This window comes from Macaca mulatta, chromosome 7 (assembly GCF_049350105.2).
Source record: "Macaca mulatta isolate MMU2019108-1 chromosome 7, T2T-MMU8v2.0, whole genome shotgun sequence".
In the NCBI taxonomy this organism is placed as follows: Eukaryota; Metazoa; Chordata; class Mammalia; order Primates; family Cercopithecidae; genus Macaca; species Macaca mulatta.
Window position 1 is genome coordinate 42,603,613 of NC_133412.1, and position 17,930 is coordinate 42,621,542.

Consider the following 17,930-nt stretch of genomic DNA (forward strand, 5'->3'; position numbering starts at 1 on the left):
CAGGCACAGTGGCTCACGCCTGTAATCCTAGCACTTTGGGAGGCCGAAGTGGGTAGATCACTTGAGGTCAGGCAGTTTGAGACCAGCTTGCCTCTACTAAAAATACAAAAATTAGCTGGGCGTGGCGGTGGGTGCCTGTAATCCCAGCTACTCAGGAGGTTGAGGCAGGAGAATCACTTGAACCCGGGAGGCGGAGGTTGCAGTGATCCGAGATTGCGCCACTGCACTCCAGCCTGGGCGACAAAGGGAGACTCTGTCTCCAAAAAAAATAATAAATAAAACAATACACACACACACACACACACACACACACACACACACACGGGCAGAATCCATAGTAGAAATTCAGTAAATACTTGATTAAGTACTTATCTTCCAGCAATACGTTTGCTTAGCAGAATCATGGGATGGTGTCTTCATGAAATACAACACATGGCCGGGTGTGGTGGCTCACGTCTGTAATCCCAGCACTTTCGGAGGCTGAGGTGGGCAAGTAATCTAAGGTCAGGAGTTGGCCCACCAGCCTGGCCAACATGGTGAAACCCTGTCTCTACTAAAAATACAAAAATTAGCAGAGCATGGTGGTGTGTGCCTGTAATCCCAGCTACTTGGGAGGCTAAGGCAGGAGAATCGCTTGAACCCAGGAGGCGGAGGTTGCAGTGAGTCGAGATTACACCACTGTACTCCAGCCTGGGTGACAAAGTGAGACTCTTGTCTCAAAAAATAAATAAAATAAAATCCAATACATAAGCAAGCAAATTACAATGGACAAAGAAGTGATTGTTAATAGACATAAGTTCTACAAATGTAAACAATGATTAATTCAACTTTTTGAGTGTCCCAAAAAGAATTCCCAGAGGTTGCCTGATGAGCAGAGTATAGACTTTGCCCTAGAAAGTACAAAACAGAGGGAGCTGTACACAACTTAGTTTAACTTTTCCTCAGCAATGTGAACAAAGGTTATGTAGCTTTGGTATGAGGCTGGTGATGGTTTTATCACACAGGCAGCAGAAATTTGGTAGTTTCAATGCATTCCTCTAAAACTATGCTCTGCAGGTCAGAATTTACCGATAAAATATTGGGATCAGCACCCAATAAGCATGACACTAACTTTGTGCTAGGCTCTTTGATGTTGTAAATCTTGTAGTGGTATTTAGACCAGAGAACTTGTACCATGGAGATAAACCAAGACTTCCCAAGTGGTATTTGAGCATGGGGGGGGTCAAGTTTAAATAAAATAACATCCATGTTAGAAATGGTTCAGATGTTAAAGATCATTCTTTTTTTTTTTTTTTTTTTTTTTGAGACAGTCTCGCTCTGTCACCCAGGCTGGAGTGCTGTGGCACGATCTGGGCTCACTGCAAGCTCCGCCTCCTGGGTTCACGCCATTCTCCTGCCTCAGCCTCCCAAGTAGCTGGGACTACAGGCGCCTGCCGCCTCGCCCGGCTAGTTTTTTGTATTTTTTTAAGTAGAGACGGGGTTTCACCGTGTTAGCCAGGATGGTCTCGATCTCCTGACCTCGTGATCCGCCCGTCTCGGCCTCCCAAAGTGCTGGGATTACAGGCTTGAGCCACCGCGCCCGGCAAAGATCATTCTTTAGGAACCACTTGGCTGTGTGGCAAAGGAGCATGTTCTGTTTTACAAGTGTATGTTCTCTGACCTGAATTTCACAAGTTGGAACAGTGTCCTTGCTGCATGGTGTGGCAGACTAGCTATGAGATGGAGCAGAACTTGGGGTCTGAGCAAACAGTGCTGGGGCTCCAGAAGCTCAATGGACTTCTCTCTCACTTGGCACTGCATAGATACCCTCTGGTCAGGTTCCTATCAGGCCATCCTCTCAAGTTATGAGTTCAAAAGCACAGAGTCGGCTGGGCGCGGTGGCTCACACCTGTAATCCCAGCACTTTGGGAGGCCAAGGTGGGTGGATCACAAGGTCAGGAGTTTGAGACCAGCCTGACCAACATGGTGAAACCCCATCTCTACTAAAAATACAAAAATTAGCTGGGCGTGGTGGCGTACTCCTGTAATCCCAGCTACTCAGGAGGCTGAGGTGGGAGAATTGCTTGAACCCAGGAGGTGGAGGTTGCAGTGAGCCGATATCACGCCATTGCACTCCAGCCTGGGCAACAGAGCAAGACTCCATCTCAAAAACAAACAAACAAAAAACCCAGAGCCATCTGAGATTATACCTGTGAGAAAATGGATCCTTCACCAGGAAAGTGATGGCAAATACTTGTGGTCACCTCAGCCCTTCCACATCACACCTACTTTCAGCTGTTTTCTGACAGGTTAATGATGCTTTAAAAAGAAAGTCAAGTGCAGTTTTCCAGCTCAAATAGTTTTCACTGGAGGAGTTAACTCCTTGAGTTATTTACTTTTCGTGAACTACATAGCTGAAGGCACATAAGTTTTTTTTTTTTTTTTTTGAGAGAGAGTCTCCCTCTGTCACCCAGGCTGAAGTGCAGTGGCACCATGCCTGGTTAATTTTTGTATTTTTAGTGGAGGCGGGGTTTCACCATGTTGGCCGGGCTAGTTTCAAACCCCTAACCTCAAGTGATCTGCCTGCCTCGGCCTCCCAAAGTGCTGGGATTACAGGCGTGAGCCATTGCGCCCAGTCAGGCACATAACTTTTTATGTCTTCATTTTATGTACAACTCTTTTTCTTTTGTTTTTTCTTTTTTTTTTCTTTTCTTTTTTTTTTTTTTTTTTTTTTTTGAGATGGAGTCTCACTCTGTGGTCAGGCTGGAGTGCAGTGGTGTGATCCTACCTCACTGCAACCTCTGCCTCCTTGGTTTAAGCGATTCTCCTGCCTCAGCCTCCTGAGTAGCTGGGACTACAAGCGTGCGCCACCACGTCTAGCTAATTTTTGTCTTTTTAGTAGAGACGGGGTTTCATCATGTTGGCCAGGATGGTCTCGATCTATTGACCTCATGATCTGCCCGCTTTGGCCTCCCAAAGTGCTGGGATTACAGGCATGAGCCACCATGCCTGCCCCCCTTTTTCTTTTATACTTGATTTTACCTCCCAGCATTATGAGTTGCTACAAGAAATATTTTAACAAATTAGAGTCTGTGAGTCTAACTCACTCAATATTAGCCCTGAATTTTTTAGATGAGGAAACAGGCCTATTAAAAAGGCAGAGACTTGACCAGGGTCACATAACAAGTGAAAGAGAGAATCTGGAGTCTTCTGGTTTTAAAACTATGTTTCTCAGGCTTTTCTTTTTTAAACCAAGACTTCTTTTGATAAATATAAAAATCTCACTTCTCGACCAGGCACAGTGGCTCACGCCTGTAATCCCAGCACTTTGGGAGGCCAAGGCAGGTGGATCACCTGAGGTCAGGAGTTCGAGACCAGCCTGGCCAACATGGTGAAACCCTGTCTCTACTGAAAATACAAAAATTAGCCGGATGTGGTGGTGCACCCCTGTGATCCCAGCTACTCGGGAGGCTGAGGCAGGAGAATCGCTGGAACCTGGGAGGCAGAGGTTGCAGTGAGCTGAGATTGCAACCGTGAACTCCAGCCTGGGTGACAGAGCGAGTCTCCATCCCCAAAAACAAAACAAACAAACAAAAAAACCTCACTTCTCTCCTCCACCAGAAATTCTGGCATATCCTCTCAGAGAGTCATCATTCTTTTGGGAATCTTTGTATCCTCTGAATAAAAACATTTTTTTTTTCATGGCCAGACACTGCTCCTTCATATCAGCAGATATTGATTGTCCCTGGAAGGATAGAAATATAAATATTGAGGAACTCAATATTTTAAAAGATAAGGACCTGCCTCTGTAGGTGGTGCAAGCTCAAGGTAATATTAACATATTGTATTGAACTTTATAACTTACAAAGGGTTTTCACATCCACTTCCTCATTTGATTGTCACAACAACCAAATGAGATAGTTATTATCAGCATTCCAGTTTTGCAGCTGAGAAAATCAAGACACAGAGGGTTTAAGTGACTTGCCAACGGTCACAGCAGAACCAAGACTTAAATCCAAATCACCATATGGGTTTCCATTACTTCTCTATATCTTCTTCCAAAAGCTGATGAGATTTTAGGGGTCTTCAGAATCTCTACCCCCTATCCAGGAACATCTCACGTCAAGGAATAAAAATCTGGCCTTCTATTAAGGAAGTGACCCACCATCCTTCCTTTTCTTAAGAATTACTTTGGTTGTGGCCGGGTGCGGTGGCTCAGGCCTGTAACCCCAGCACTTTGGAGGCTGAGGCTTGTGGATCACGAGGTCAGGAGTTCAAGACCAGCCTGGCCAACCTGGTGAACCCCATCTCTAAAAATACAAAAATTTGCTGGGCGCAGTGATGCATGCCTGTAGTCCCAGCTACTCTTCAGAAAGCTGAGGCAGGAGAATCGCTTGAACCTGGGAAGCAGAGGTTGCAGTGAGCCGAGATCAAGCCACTGCACTCCAGCCTGGGTGACAAAGTGAGACTCTGGCTCAAAAAAAAAAAAAGAATTACTTTGATTGTTTGTTAAAATACATTAGGCCCCTCTCCTAAAGGTTTTGATAAAATAGTCTGGGGGAGGGCTCAGGAATCTATTTTTATTGCTGGAATGCTAGAATCAGGAGATGCTAAGATTTATTTGCAGAAATGGTATGTTTCCACTGTGCTGATAGAAGTCTGGGCCTTTTTTTCTCAAGGTCTTTTAGGCTCCCTCCAAATTCTACTACTTCCTTCCTCAGGGAGTCACTACCTAACCTTGGTATTGTGGGGTGACCAAGATGACTATAGCAACGCGCTCATCATCTTCCTGGGCCTGTCCTTGGGGGCTGGAGGTAACCTTAGATAGCATGAGGTCCCCCTTGTCTTCAATTAGACTCCCTCTTGTCTCATCCTGATGTTCAGGGAGATGGTCAGCAGATGGTGCTAACTTTCCACCCTTCCCTCTTTGAATCCTGTGGGGGCATTCTTAAAACTAATCCAGTGGAACTTGCAGTGTATCAAATCTTGAAGAGAGTGCTAGGGAATTCTTGTTTGTATTTACTAAAGGGCACAGATGTCAGGAGTAGAAGGACTGATGTGTGAATCCCAGCTGAATCCCTTACCAGCCACGTGACCTCTGGTAAGTTAATTCCATAAGCCTGTTTTTTCAACTATAAATTGGGGTGCTCTTGACCTCCTAGAATTCAGTGTGAGGAATAAATGACCCCTTGGCACTTGTTATAGTGAGTAGGTGCCTACTAAGTAATAAAGATATTTTCCTGTGCAATGTTGTGAATTATGGCTTTCCTGTTATGCCTTTAAAAATTCCTTTAAATAAAAAATCAAAAATAAAAGTAAACAATGAGTTTCACACAAAATAAATAAAAAATCAAAAAAATAAAAATAAAAAATTCCTTTTTTGGTCACGCTTTTTAGCCAGTTAGTTGAGGATCTTACCCTATTCACAATACTTTAGCATTGTGAGGAACTTGCTTGATTTAAAAAAAAACACTTAAAAAGAGATGAAAGAGAGAATATGAACTCTTGGTTTATAAGTCCTTTCCAATTTCCAATTCATGTGCATTAACCATAACATTAGATAATACAAGTGATTAACAATTATAATCATGTATTACCTGTAAGCAATTGTTAAATATACAGAAGCACCTACTGGCTATGTATGTAAAGTAGTACTCATGGGTAAATTAATCGATAACAAGGTTATGAAGAGAAAAGGCTTCTGAGCCATCAAAGTAGATATTACAAAGTTGGCATATCAAAGTTCATGTACTTTACTCATACCTAGGCCTTCAGAATTCATTCTGTAAGTCTCTTTACTCATTTTAAATACTAATTTGGTCATATGGATCCCCATTGCATGAGTGAGTAAATTAGAAAGGGGGAATAGGTGCTAGAACCATAGCCAAAGGATTGTCTAATAGCCTGACAAAAAAGGAAATACAAAAACAGATGTGTGAACTCAACAAGAAGGGTATATAGTCTGGCGTCATTTGGGATTAGATAAAATTTTTTATATATCGTATCAGCCCTGGTTGCTATTTTATTAATATTATACTTCCACAATAATGGTATTCATAATACATCAAGAAAAGACTGAATTATGTTGTCTCTGTTTTTATAAAAGTAGACTATATACTTTTATATTTCTATCCCAAAACAATCAAAAGTTAAAAAGTTTTAGAGGCCTGGTGCAGTAGCTCATTTTTGTAATCCCAGCACTTTGAGAGGCCAGGGCAGAAGTATCACTTGAGTCCAGGAGTTTGAAACCACCCTGGGCAACATAGTGAGACTCAGTCTGTACAAAAAATAAAATTTAGCCTGGTATGGCGACTCATGCCTGTAGTCCTAGCTCCTTGGGAGGCCAAGGTGGGAGGATTGCTTGAACCTGGGAGGTCAAGGCTGCAGTGAGCTGTGATAGTGCCATCGCACTCCAGCCTGAGCAACAAAAACACTGTCTCAAAAAAAAAAAAAAAAAATGGCTTAAATAAAGAGGAAAAGTTTGAATTTTCTGGAAAACTGCTTCTGTAAAATAACTCAGTTTCCTCTTGTGCTACAGAAATGAAACATCACCTTGTTAAATCTACACAATTTTAAATCTCTTCCATTTCTAGCAGTGCAGTATACAGCAAATTCTTTTTTTTTTTTTAATAAGGGGACAGGGTCTCATTCTGTTGCCCAGAATGGAATACGATAGCATAATCACAGCTCACTGTCGCCTCTACCTCGCAGGATCAAGCGCTCCTCCCACCTCAGCCTCCCAAGTAGCTGGGACTACAGGTATGTGCCACCATGCCTGGCTAATTTTTGTATTTTTTTAGAGATAGGGTGTCACCATGTTGCCCAGGATGGTCTCGAACTCTTGGGCTCAAGTGATCCACCTACCTCAGCCTCCTAAAGTGCTGGGATTACAGGCGTGAGCCGCCACACCTAGCCAGCAAATTTTTTTTTTTTTTTTTTTTTTTTTGAGACAGAGTCTCACTCCATCGCCCAGGCTGGGATACAGTGGCACAGTCTTGCCTCACTGCAACCTCCACCTCCTGGGTTCGCGCCATTCTCCTGCCTCAGCCTCCTGAGTAGCTGGGACTACAGGTGTCTGCCACCACGCCTGGCTAATTTTTTGTATTTTTAGTAGAGACGGGGTTTCACCGTGTTAACCAGGATGGTCTTGATCTCCTGACCTCATGATCCGCCTGCCTTCGCCTCCCAAAGTGCTGGAATTACAGGCGTGAGCCACCGTGCCCAGCCCCAGTCAACACATTCTTATGTCATGGTTACTATGTACCAGTGACTAATATATACTATACTCATAGATATGTTCAATTGATCCTCACAACAGCCTCATGAGGTACATTTTAAGTCTATATAGTTGAGGAAACAAAAGCGTATAAAAGTTAAATAACTTATCCAGTATTTCACTGTCAGTAGATAAAAGAACCAGGTAGTGTGGTTCTAGAGTCATGCGTTTAACTACTGCACTATGCTCTGTAGGACTCACTATTTGATCCTCCTGGATGAAACACACTTTTTATTGCATTGTTGGGCCCACAAAAAGTAATAAAATTCTCTAAGAACATGCATGCAAACTCTTACGTTACTACATGGAATTAACATTTATTGTATAAGTGTTTTAAGCAGTCAAAAGTAAACTCAGGAATTGAGGTTTGTTGTTGTTGTTTCCTGAGATGGAGTCTTGCTCTGTCACCCAAGCTGGAGTACAGTGGCATGATCTTGGTTCATTGCAACCTCTACCTCCCTGGTTTAAGCTATTCTCCTGCCTCAGCCTCCTGAGTAGCTGGAATTACAGGCATGCACCATCACACCTGACTAATCTTTGTATTTTTAGTAGAGACGGGGTTACGCCATGTTGGCCAGGCTGGTCTTGAACTCCTGACCTCAGGTGATCCACCTGTCTTGGCCTCCCAAAGTGCTAGGATTACGGTCACTTTGCCCGGCCCCTGGAATTTTTTTTGTTTTGTTATTCTTTTTGTTTGTTTGTTTTTTGTTTTTTGAGTTTTTTTGTCTGTCTGCTTTTTGTTTTTTGATATGGAGTCTTGCTCTGTCGCCCAGGCTGGAGTGCAGTGGCCTGATCTCGGCTCACTGCAGCCTCTGCCTCCCAGGTTCAACCAATTCTCTTGCCTCAGCCTCCCAAGTAGCTGGGACTACAGGCATGTGCCATCATGCCCAGTTAATTTTTTTTTTTTTTTTTTTGAGACGGAGTCTCGCTCTGTTGCCCAGGCTGGAGTGCAGTGGTGCATCTCCGCTCACTGCAAGCTCCGCCTCCCGGGTTCATGCCATTCTCCTGCCTCAGCCTCCCGAGTAGCTGGTACAACAGCCCCCCGCCACCATGCCTGGCTAATTTTTTGTATTTTTTTTTAGTGGAGACGGGGTTTCACCGTGTTAGCCAGGATGATCTCAATCTCCTGACCTTGTGATCCGCTGGCCTTGGCCTCCCAAAGTGCTAGGATTACAGGCGTGAGCCACCACACCCAGCAGGAAGTGGTTTTACATGAGCAAGCGATTAAACAATTGGAAACTATCAAAAGTGACCAGATAGGCTGGGTGTGGTGGCTCACAAGTGTGATCCCAGCACTTTGGGAGGCCAAGGCAGGCCGATTGCTTGAGACCAACCTAAGCAATATAGTGAGACCCTGTCACACACACACAAAAAAAGTTTGCCAAGTATGGTGGTGCATGCCTGTGGTCCCAGCTATTTGAAAGGCTGAGGTAGAAGGATTGCTTGAGCCCAAGAGGTTGAGGCTGCAGTAAGCTGTGATCACGCCACTGCATTCCAGCGTGGGTGTCAGAGCAAGATTCTGCCTCAAAAAAAAAAAAAAAAGTGACAAGATGATTTTGAAAAATAATCATCTTCCCCACCTAAAAAAAAACTCTTGAAAATGAATAACCTAACTGTTAAAATTACATGGATACATTGAATTAGTATTTTACCCAGCTGAAAAGAGAGTTCATGGATTAAACAACAGATCTAAAGACATATCCAGAAACAAGATGGAGTATATGTAATGATAAGAGATGTGGAGAATAGAATGAAAAGGTCTAAGACATGTCTAATTATAGTTTCTGAGAGAAGAGCAGAGAAAGTAAGAGAACAGGCAATATTTAAAGAGTCTAAGAATTTTCCAGAACTGATGAAAGACATATACCTACTTGTAATATGTGAATTCATAATACAGAAAGTGCAATGTTTACTAAGCAAAATAATTAAAATGAAATAAATATACTCAGATTGATTTCACAATACCAAAGACAAAATATCTTTAAAAACTGTCAAAAGAATAAAAGAGGTCACTTAACAAGGAAATGGCAAATGGACAGCAAAGTGGATGTAATGTTACTTAACACTAACAGTGGAAACTAGAAGATAACTGTCAACCTAGAGCTGTGTAGTGGCAAAACTATTTCCAAGCATGAGGACAAAATAAAGGACATTTTCAGATAACTAAAAACAGAACAAAGTTGGAGGACTCACATGTCCTAATTTCAACTTATTACAGAGCTACAATAATCAAAACAGAGTGGTACTTCATAAGAATAGACATATAGAGCAAGAGAAAATAATTGAGAGTCCAGAAATAAGCCCTCACGTTTACAGTCAATTGCTTTTTATCAGAAGTTCCAAGATTATTCAATGGGAAAAGAAGAGGCTTTTTACTAAACCGTGGCAGGTCAACTGGGTATCCATATGCAAAAGAATGAAGCTGGATCCTTACCTCATACCATATACAAAAATTAACTCAAAATGGATCAAAGAATAAATGTAAGAGCTAAAACTCTTAGAAGAAAATATAGGGCTAAATCTTCATGATCTTAGATTAAGCAACAAGTTTCTTAGACACTAGAAGTATAAGCAACCAAAGAAAAAATATATTAGACTTCATCAAATTTAGAAATTTTTGTGCTTCAAATAAATCTATCAAGAAAGTTAAAAGGCAACCGCAGAATGGGGGGGAACTCTGCAAATCATGTACTGATAAAGTCCTAGTATTCAAAATGTATGGAGAACTCTTACAACTCAACAATAAAAAGACAACCCAATTTTTCAAATGGGCAAAGGATTTGAATACACATTTCTCCAAAGAAGATTTACACATGATCAATGAGCATATGCAAAAGTGCTCGAGGCCAGGCACGGTTGGTCATGCCTGTAATCCCAGCACCTTGGGAAGCCGAGGTGGGCGGTTTACCTGAGGTCAGGAGTTCAAGACCAGCCTGGCCAACATGGTGAAACCCTGTTTCTACTAAAAATACAAAAAAAGGAAAAGAATTAGCCAGGCATGGTGGTGGGCACCTGTAATCCCAGCTACTTGGGAGGCTGAGGCAGGAGAATCTCTTGAGCCTGGGAAGCGGAGGTCACAGTGAACCAAGATCGTGCCATTGCACTCCAGCCTGGGCGACAGAGCGAGACTCTGTCTCAAAAAAAAAGAAAAAAGAAAAAGAAAAGGTGCTTAAGGTCACTAACCATTAGGGAAATGCAAATCAAAACCACAATGAGACACCACAATCATTAGGATAGCTATACTTTTTTAAAAAGCAGAAGTTACCAAATGTTGGCAAGTATGTGGAGAAATTAGAACCCTCTTACATTGCTGCCAGGAACATAAAATGGTGCAGCTGCTGTAGAAAACAATTTGGCAGTTCCTCAGAAGTTAAACAGAATTACTGTGTGACCCAGGAATTCCACTCCTGCATATATACCTAAGATAATTGAAAACATACGTTCAAACAAAAATGTGTGCATGAATGTTCATACCAGCATTATTCGTAATAAGCAAAAGGTGAATACAACTCACATGTTCAACTAGTTAGTAGATTAAATGTGGAATGGTCATACTCTGGAATATTATTCAGCCATAAAAAAGGAATGGAGTAGGCCGGGTGCGGTGGCTCATGCCTGCAATCCCAGCACTTTGGGAGGCTGAGGTGGGTGGATCACGAGGTCAGGAGATCGAGACCATCCTGGCAAACATGGTGAAACCCCATCTCTACTAAAAATACAAAAAAAATTAGCCAGGCGTGGTGGTGGGCGTCTCCCAGCTACTCAGGAGGCTGAGGCAGGAGAATGGTGTGAACCAGGGAGGCAGAGCTTGCAGTGAGCCAAGATTGCGCCACTGCACTCCAGCCTGGGCGACAGAGCGAGACTCCGCCTCAAAAAAAAAAAAAAAAAAAAGAAAAGGAGTAGTAATACATACTCCAACATGAATGAACCTTGAAAACATGCTAAGTGAAAGAAGCCAAACATAAAAGACTACATATTATATGATTCCATTTATATGAAATATTCAGAATAGGCAAGTCTATAAAGAAAGTAGCTTGGGCCGGGCGCGGTGGCTCAAGCCTGTAATCCCAGCACTTTGGGAGGCCGAGACGGGCGGATCACGAGGTCAGGAGATCGAGACCATCCTGGCTAACACAATGAAACCCCGTCTCTACTAAAAATACAAAAAAATTAGCCGGGCGAGGTGGCGGGCGCCTGTAGTCCCAGCTACTCGGGAGGCTGAGGCAGGAGAATGGCGTAAACCCGGGAGGCGGAGTTTGCAGTGAGCCGAGATAGTGCCACTGCACTCCAGCCTGGGCGACTCCGTCTCAAAAAAAAAAAAAAAGAAAGTAGCTGGCAGGGGCTGGGGGCACGAGGGATAGGGAGTGACTGCTAATGGGTACCTGGTTTCTTTCTGGGATTAAAATATCTGGAATTAGAAAGTGATGATGGTTGCACAACCTTGTGAATATACTAAAAACTACTGAACTGTACATTTTAAAATGGTGAATTTTGGCTGAGTGCAGTGACTCACACCTGTAATCCCAGCACTTTGGGAGGCCAGGGTTGGAAGATCGCTTGAGGCCAGGAGTTCAAGACCAGCCTGGGCAACATAGCAAGATGCCATCTCTTAAAAAAAAAAAAAAAAAAAAAAAAAAGTGTAGTGGTGAAACCACTTTTGTAAAATTATGACTGAGACAGTGAAAGAGATCTAACTGCTTTCCCAAAGCAGACCTCCTTCTTGCCTGGGGGCTAGATTGCCTCTGTAGGACTGACATTAGCCACAAGATTAGAAATGATGGTTTAGGAGTCATGCAGCTGGAGGCTGCAAGATTCTGACCCTCCCTAAACTGCCCCTAAGATCAGTACTTGAGGTATTTTGCAGACCCTGCACTTGAGGGATCAACTGGCACCAGCCAGATCAATTAACTGGCTCATCTGATCTTGTGACCCCCCCCACCCAGGAACTGACTCAGTGCAAGCAGACAGCTTCGACTCCCTATGATTTCATCCCTGACCAGTCAGCCCTCCTGGCTTACTGGCTTCCCCCCACCCACCAAGTTGTCCTTAAAAACTCTGATCTCTGAATGCTTGGGGAGACTGATTTGAGTAATAATAAAACTCTAGTCTCCCCACTCACAGCTGGCTTTGTGTGAATTACTCTTTCTCTGTTGCAATTCTCCTGTCTTGATGAATTGGCTCTGTCTAGGCAGCAGACAAGGTGAACCCCTTTGGCAGTTACTGTGGTACACACCTATAGTCCTAGCTACTCAGGAGGCTGAGCTGAGGTGGGAGAATAGCTTAAGCCCAGGAGTTCGAGGCTGCAAGTGAGCTACAAGGTGCCACTGCACTCCATCCTGCATGACAGAGCGAGTCCCCACCTATAAATATATATAATAAGTAAATAAATTGTGAGTATTATGTGATGTGAATTATATCTCAGTTTAAAAAACCCGATGGTTCTACTAACAACAGACTTTCACTAAAGTAATTTCTAAATTATATTCTGAGGGGTACGGGCATGGAGGCTCACGCCTGTAATCTCAGTACTTTGGGAGGCCGAGGCAGGCGGATTGCTTGAGGTCAAGAGTTCAAGACCAGCCTGGCTAACATGGTGAATCCCCTTCTCTACTAAAAAAAAAAAAAAAAAAAATACAGAAAAATTAGCCCGGCGTAGTGGCACACACCTGTAGTCCCAGCTACTTGGGAGGCTGAGGCAGGAGAATCACTTCAACCCGGGAGATGGAGGGTGCAGTGAGCTGAGATCGTGCCACTGCACTCTAGCCTGGGTGACAGAGGAGACTCCGCCAAAAAAAAAAAAAAAAAGATATTCTGAGGGGAGAAGAAAAATGACCTTCAAAGCAAGATCTGAGATGATAAACATAAAATCTAAAGAAATATTGTATAAAATAATAATAAATTTACTTTGAAGAGTGAAAAAACTTAAAATAGTGTTTGGAGTTAAAAATGCTGTTATGTATAATAAGTCAAGATAAAGCACTAAAATAATAGAAATAATGTAAAACTTTTAAGTTGATAGACCGAGGAAAACTGGAATAAGAAAAGTATTAATCCAAAAGCTGACAGGAAAAGAGAAAAAGTGGCCAGGTGCAGTGACTCATGCTGATAATGCCAGCACTTTGGGAGGCCAAGGCGGATGGATCACCTGAAGTCAAGAATTCAAGACCAGCCTGGTCAACATGATAAAACCCCATCTCTACTAAAAATACAAAAATTAGCTGGGTGTGGTGGTGCACGCCTGTATTCCCAGCTACTCAGGAGGCTGAGGCATGAGAATCACTTGTACTTGGGAGGCAGAGGTTGCAGTGAGCCGAGATTGTGCCACTGCACTCCAGCCTGGGCAACAGAGTGAGACTCAGTCTCAAAAAAAAAAAAAAAAAAAAAGTGATAAAAATAGAAAACACCAATTAAGATGGTAAAAACAAGTCCAAATATATCTGTAATCACCATATGAATTTACTAGCTTCAGTAGTTAAAATTGTCAGGTTGGATAAAATAAACTAAAATCTAGCCATAATGCTATTTACAAGAAACAGATCTTTAAACAGACACAAGATGAAAAGTAAAAAGGTGTACTGAGCAAATACTAAAAGTTGGAAGCTATGTAATTAGACAAATAGGCTGTCAGACAAAGCATTATAGGAACAAAGAACATAACTATATAATGTCGATTCAACTCACAAGAAGGTGTGAAAATTCAATAATAAATATGCACCCATTACAATAATCTCTAAATGTATAAAACCAAACTGAAGACTCATAGGGAAAAATTGCCGAGTAGAAGATTTCAACAAACTGTATATTTACTGAACATAACAATGAAGCTTGAGTTAATGGCCTTATATAGAGCATTGCATCCCCACGATTAAAGAATAGACACTTTTCTCTTTTCTTTTTTGAGACGGAGTCTCGCTCTGTCACCCAAGCTGGAGTGCAGTGTGGCACGATTTCGGCTCACTGCAACCTCCGCCTCACAGGTTCAATCGATTCTCCTGCCTCAGCCTCCCAAGTAGTTGGGATTACAGGCCCGTGCCACCACGCCTGGCTAATTTTTGTATTTTTAGCCATGTTGGCCAGGCAGGTCTTGAACTCCTGACCTCAGGTGATCTGCTAGCCTCCACCTCCCAAAGTGCTGGAATTGTAGGCAAGAGCCATGGTGCCCGGCCTTAGGACTGCCCTTTATGCCGCACCCCCACGATGGCCACAGTTGATTGGACTAGAGGCAAACTCCAACTGGGCCAAGCAGATTGCCTCTCCAAGGAATTTGATTGGATAGCAAGATTTCCCTCTATTTCCCACCCCTGCCATGGTTGATTGGACTAGAGGTGGAGCCCCAATTCAAACTGGGCCAATCAAATTCGGTCTTCAAGAGAGGGCTCTTCATTGACTTGAGATGTAAATAGGGTGGCCAGCTTCTTCTGTGAGCCCAGAGGAAAAGAGAAAGCATATCTGCAAGCGGAATCAAGGGTTCCTGCAGAAAGGAAAGACCAGGCAGTGAGAGGGAGAGACTGCAAGGTAGACTGAACAGAGAGAGAGACTAAGAAGAGAGAGAAATTGGCCGGGCGCGGTGGCTCACGCCTGATTTTAATCCCAGCACTTTGGGAGGCCGAAGCGGGCGGGTCACGAGGTCAGGAGATGGAGACCATCCGGGCTAACACGGTGAAACCCCGTCTCTACTAAAAATACAAAAAATTAGCCGGGCGTGGTGGCACCTGCCTGTAATCCCAGCTTCTTGGGAGGCTGAGGCAGGAGAATCGGTTGAACTCGGAAGGCGGAGCTTGCAGTGAGCCGAGATCACGCCACTGCACTCCAGCCTGGGCAACAGAGCGAGACTCCGTCTCAAAAAAACAAAAAACAAAACAAAAAAAATTAGCCTCCCATGGTGGCGGGCGCCTTTAATCTCAGCTACTCGGGAGGCTGAGGCGGGTGAATTGCTTGAACCCAAGGGGCAGAGGTTGCAGTGAGCCGAGATCGCGCCATTGTACTCCAGCCTGGGCAACAAGAGCACAACTCCGTCTCAAAAAAAAAAAAAAAAAAAAAAAAAAAATTCAGAGACAGTTTGAAAAACAGAGCATGTAACCCAAGATTGAATTAGAAATTGAGAGAGCAAAAACCACTAAGCATGAGACAAAATAAGAGAATGGAAACCAGAGAGAGTGATTACTTGGATTCTGATGGCTCTGCAATTCTTGGTTCCAGTCCTTCCCAGGGTTACCTGGCACACCTGTTACTTGTAATCAAAAGACTCTCAGTGTACAGTCCCACCTCTATTCTTTGGCTCTAGCCAACACCTTTACCTGAAACCCCACCCTCCCTGCACTACCTCTAATTTTGCGTAAATCCTCTCAATCCTTCCAGACTCTGTTCTTGTCCCATCATCTTGGTGACATTTTTCTGTTATCCCCCCACCTGCTAGAACTCTTTGAACTTGAGAGAACATTGTTTGAAAACTCCCTTGTTTGTAAGCAGAAACAACCTGATCTGCCCGTCTACCTGCCTGTTCCCCTCCTCCTTGCCATACGGTACCCACCTTCATAGAATTCGCACTCAGTAACTGAGTTTTCAGTAGGCTGCGACTGAAACGCTAGGGCTTTTCTGAGATGAGCGTTTTGTCTATCCAGTGTGCAGTCTCCACAGGGGAAAAACCAATGAATCAGCAGTGGTTTGATGAACTGAAAGCATGCTGGGAATGGTGCTATTAGCCTCACTGAAAATCATGAAAAAGGCTTTAGAAATCCTTCATTTATAGGCGAGTAAATTGAGGTCCAGGGGAAATTCACACAGCTAGCAAGGAGCACATTTGATTTTGGAGGCAAGACTCTTAGGAATTAAGTATCATGAGTTCAACTCAAGAATGTTTGCTAGGCCGGGCACAGTGGTTCACACCTGTAATCCCAGCACTTTGGGAGGCTGAGGTGGGTGGATCACCTGAGGCCAGGGGTTTGAGACCAGCCTGGCCAACATGGTGAAACCCTGTCTCTACTAAAAATACAAAAATTAGCTGGGCATGGTGGTAGGCACCTGTAATCCCAGTTACTCGGGAGGCTGAGGCAGGAGAATCGCTTGAATCCCGGGAGCGGAGGTTGCAGTGAGCCAAGATCTTACCACTTCACTCCAGCCTAGGCGAAAGAGCAAAACTGCGTCTCAAAAAAAAAAAGAAGAAGTGTTTCCTTGTCTGAAAGAGAGGTATCTACCTGCCAACCCCACATCTGTTTCTGCTTGTGCCTCTTGTTCCTGACAGCCACACCATCATCAGGCCAGCTCCTAGCTATCATTCAGACCTCAAATTAGATGTCGCCTTTTCTAAGAAGACCACCACTTCCTCAAAGTCTGATGCCACGACATGTAGTATATTTAGTACTATCTCATAAAAGCTTGTCTACTTGCATACGTGGTTTGGCACTCAATAAATGTTTGGTGAGTGAAGGAGTCAGGCATCAGATGCTGTGTGCTGGAGTCCATTTATTTAGGCCGTCAATTGAGAACAGCAAGGAAAGTGCCCTAGAGTGAGGAACCAGTCAGCTCACCTTCCCCAGCACCTCCTCCCTGTGAGTTTGAAAGGAACTGGTGGTCAGGTTGAAGCAGCATGCACTCTGGCTCCTGAAGTGGCTGGGGCGACGGTGCTGCAGATAGCTATACACTGACCCCTCAACAAGGGCAGTCAAGCCTCCCCAAGCAGTCAGTGAGAGCTGCTTCCTGGGAGCAGTGGGACAGATGTGGAGTCTGGAAGTGGGTCAAGTTGCAATCACAAGGCCACTAGTCCTCACTCCTGCAGATGCTTGCTTTTTCTGTGGTTATTGGGATGTGCTCAGCTAGAGAAATTTCTAATTGATTACAAACTGAATTCCCAGGAGCTTGGTTTGATCCAAGAGTGCAAATCCAGCCCAGGCCAGAGATAGGTAAAGGAGCTGCCCTAGGCTGACCGGGGCATCAGGGAAAGCTTTTTGTCCTGATTGTAAACAGTGCCCTGTCTTCTCCCAAACCCTTTGGCCTCTAGCCTGACAGATTCTGGAGGGGTTGGGATAGGGGCAGTGAGTGCATCCTAGCCAACCCCACACCACACTACTCTGACTGTAATGCCACTGAGATTGCTCTGGCACCACCTGCGGGCCTCTGATTTACTATTGTAAACCAAATACCTTTTCCAAAACCAAAACTGTGCCCATTTGGACCAGTTGTTTTGCTCCAGGGACAGGGTCTGTAACACACAACAGAGATCTGGTGTCTGGAAAAGCTGAACATCTTTAGAAGAGCGTAAAGAAAAAAGAAAAAGCCCATCATTTCTGAGTGAGGCTGGCCAGGCCAGCTGGAGAAGGCAACAGGCTTTTGGGGGAGCCAAAGGACCACTTGGCCAGCTTGTCAGACCCTGGGCCAAGCCATTGTATAAGCTCCAAAGTATTGGAAAGAAGGAAAGAAAAAAAATCAGGACATATTTTTAGTTTTGCTCAGGAGCCCAGAACATGCTCACAACTCCAGGAATCTGCTCTTTTCTGCAAACGGAAAATGTGATCCATGAGAACAAACTTGACTGCTGGAGTGTGTGCCTATGTTGCCCTGCCCTGTAACTTAGGGGGCCAGGACCTACACCACCTGTGACTGCTTTCCAGAGTCCGCTGTACCCCTCTGAGCAGCTGGCTCACTTTAATAGTTAAAAGACAGGACAGTGGCCTCAGAA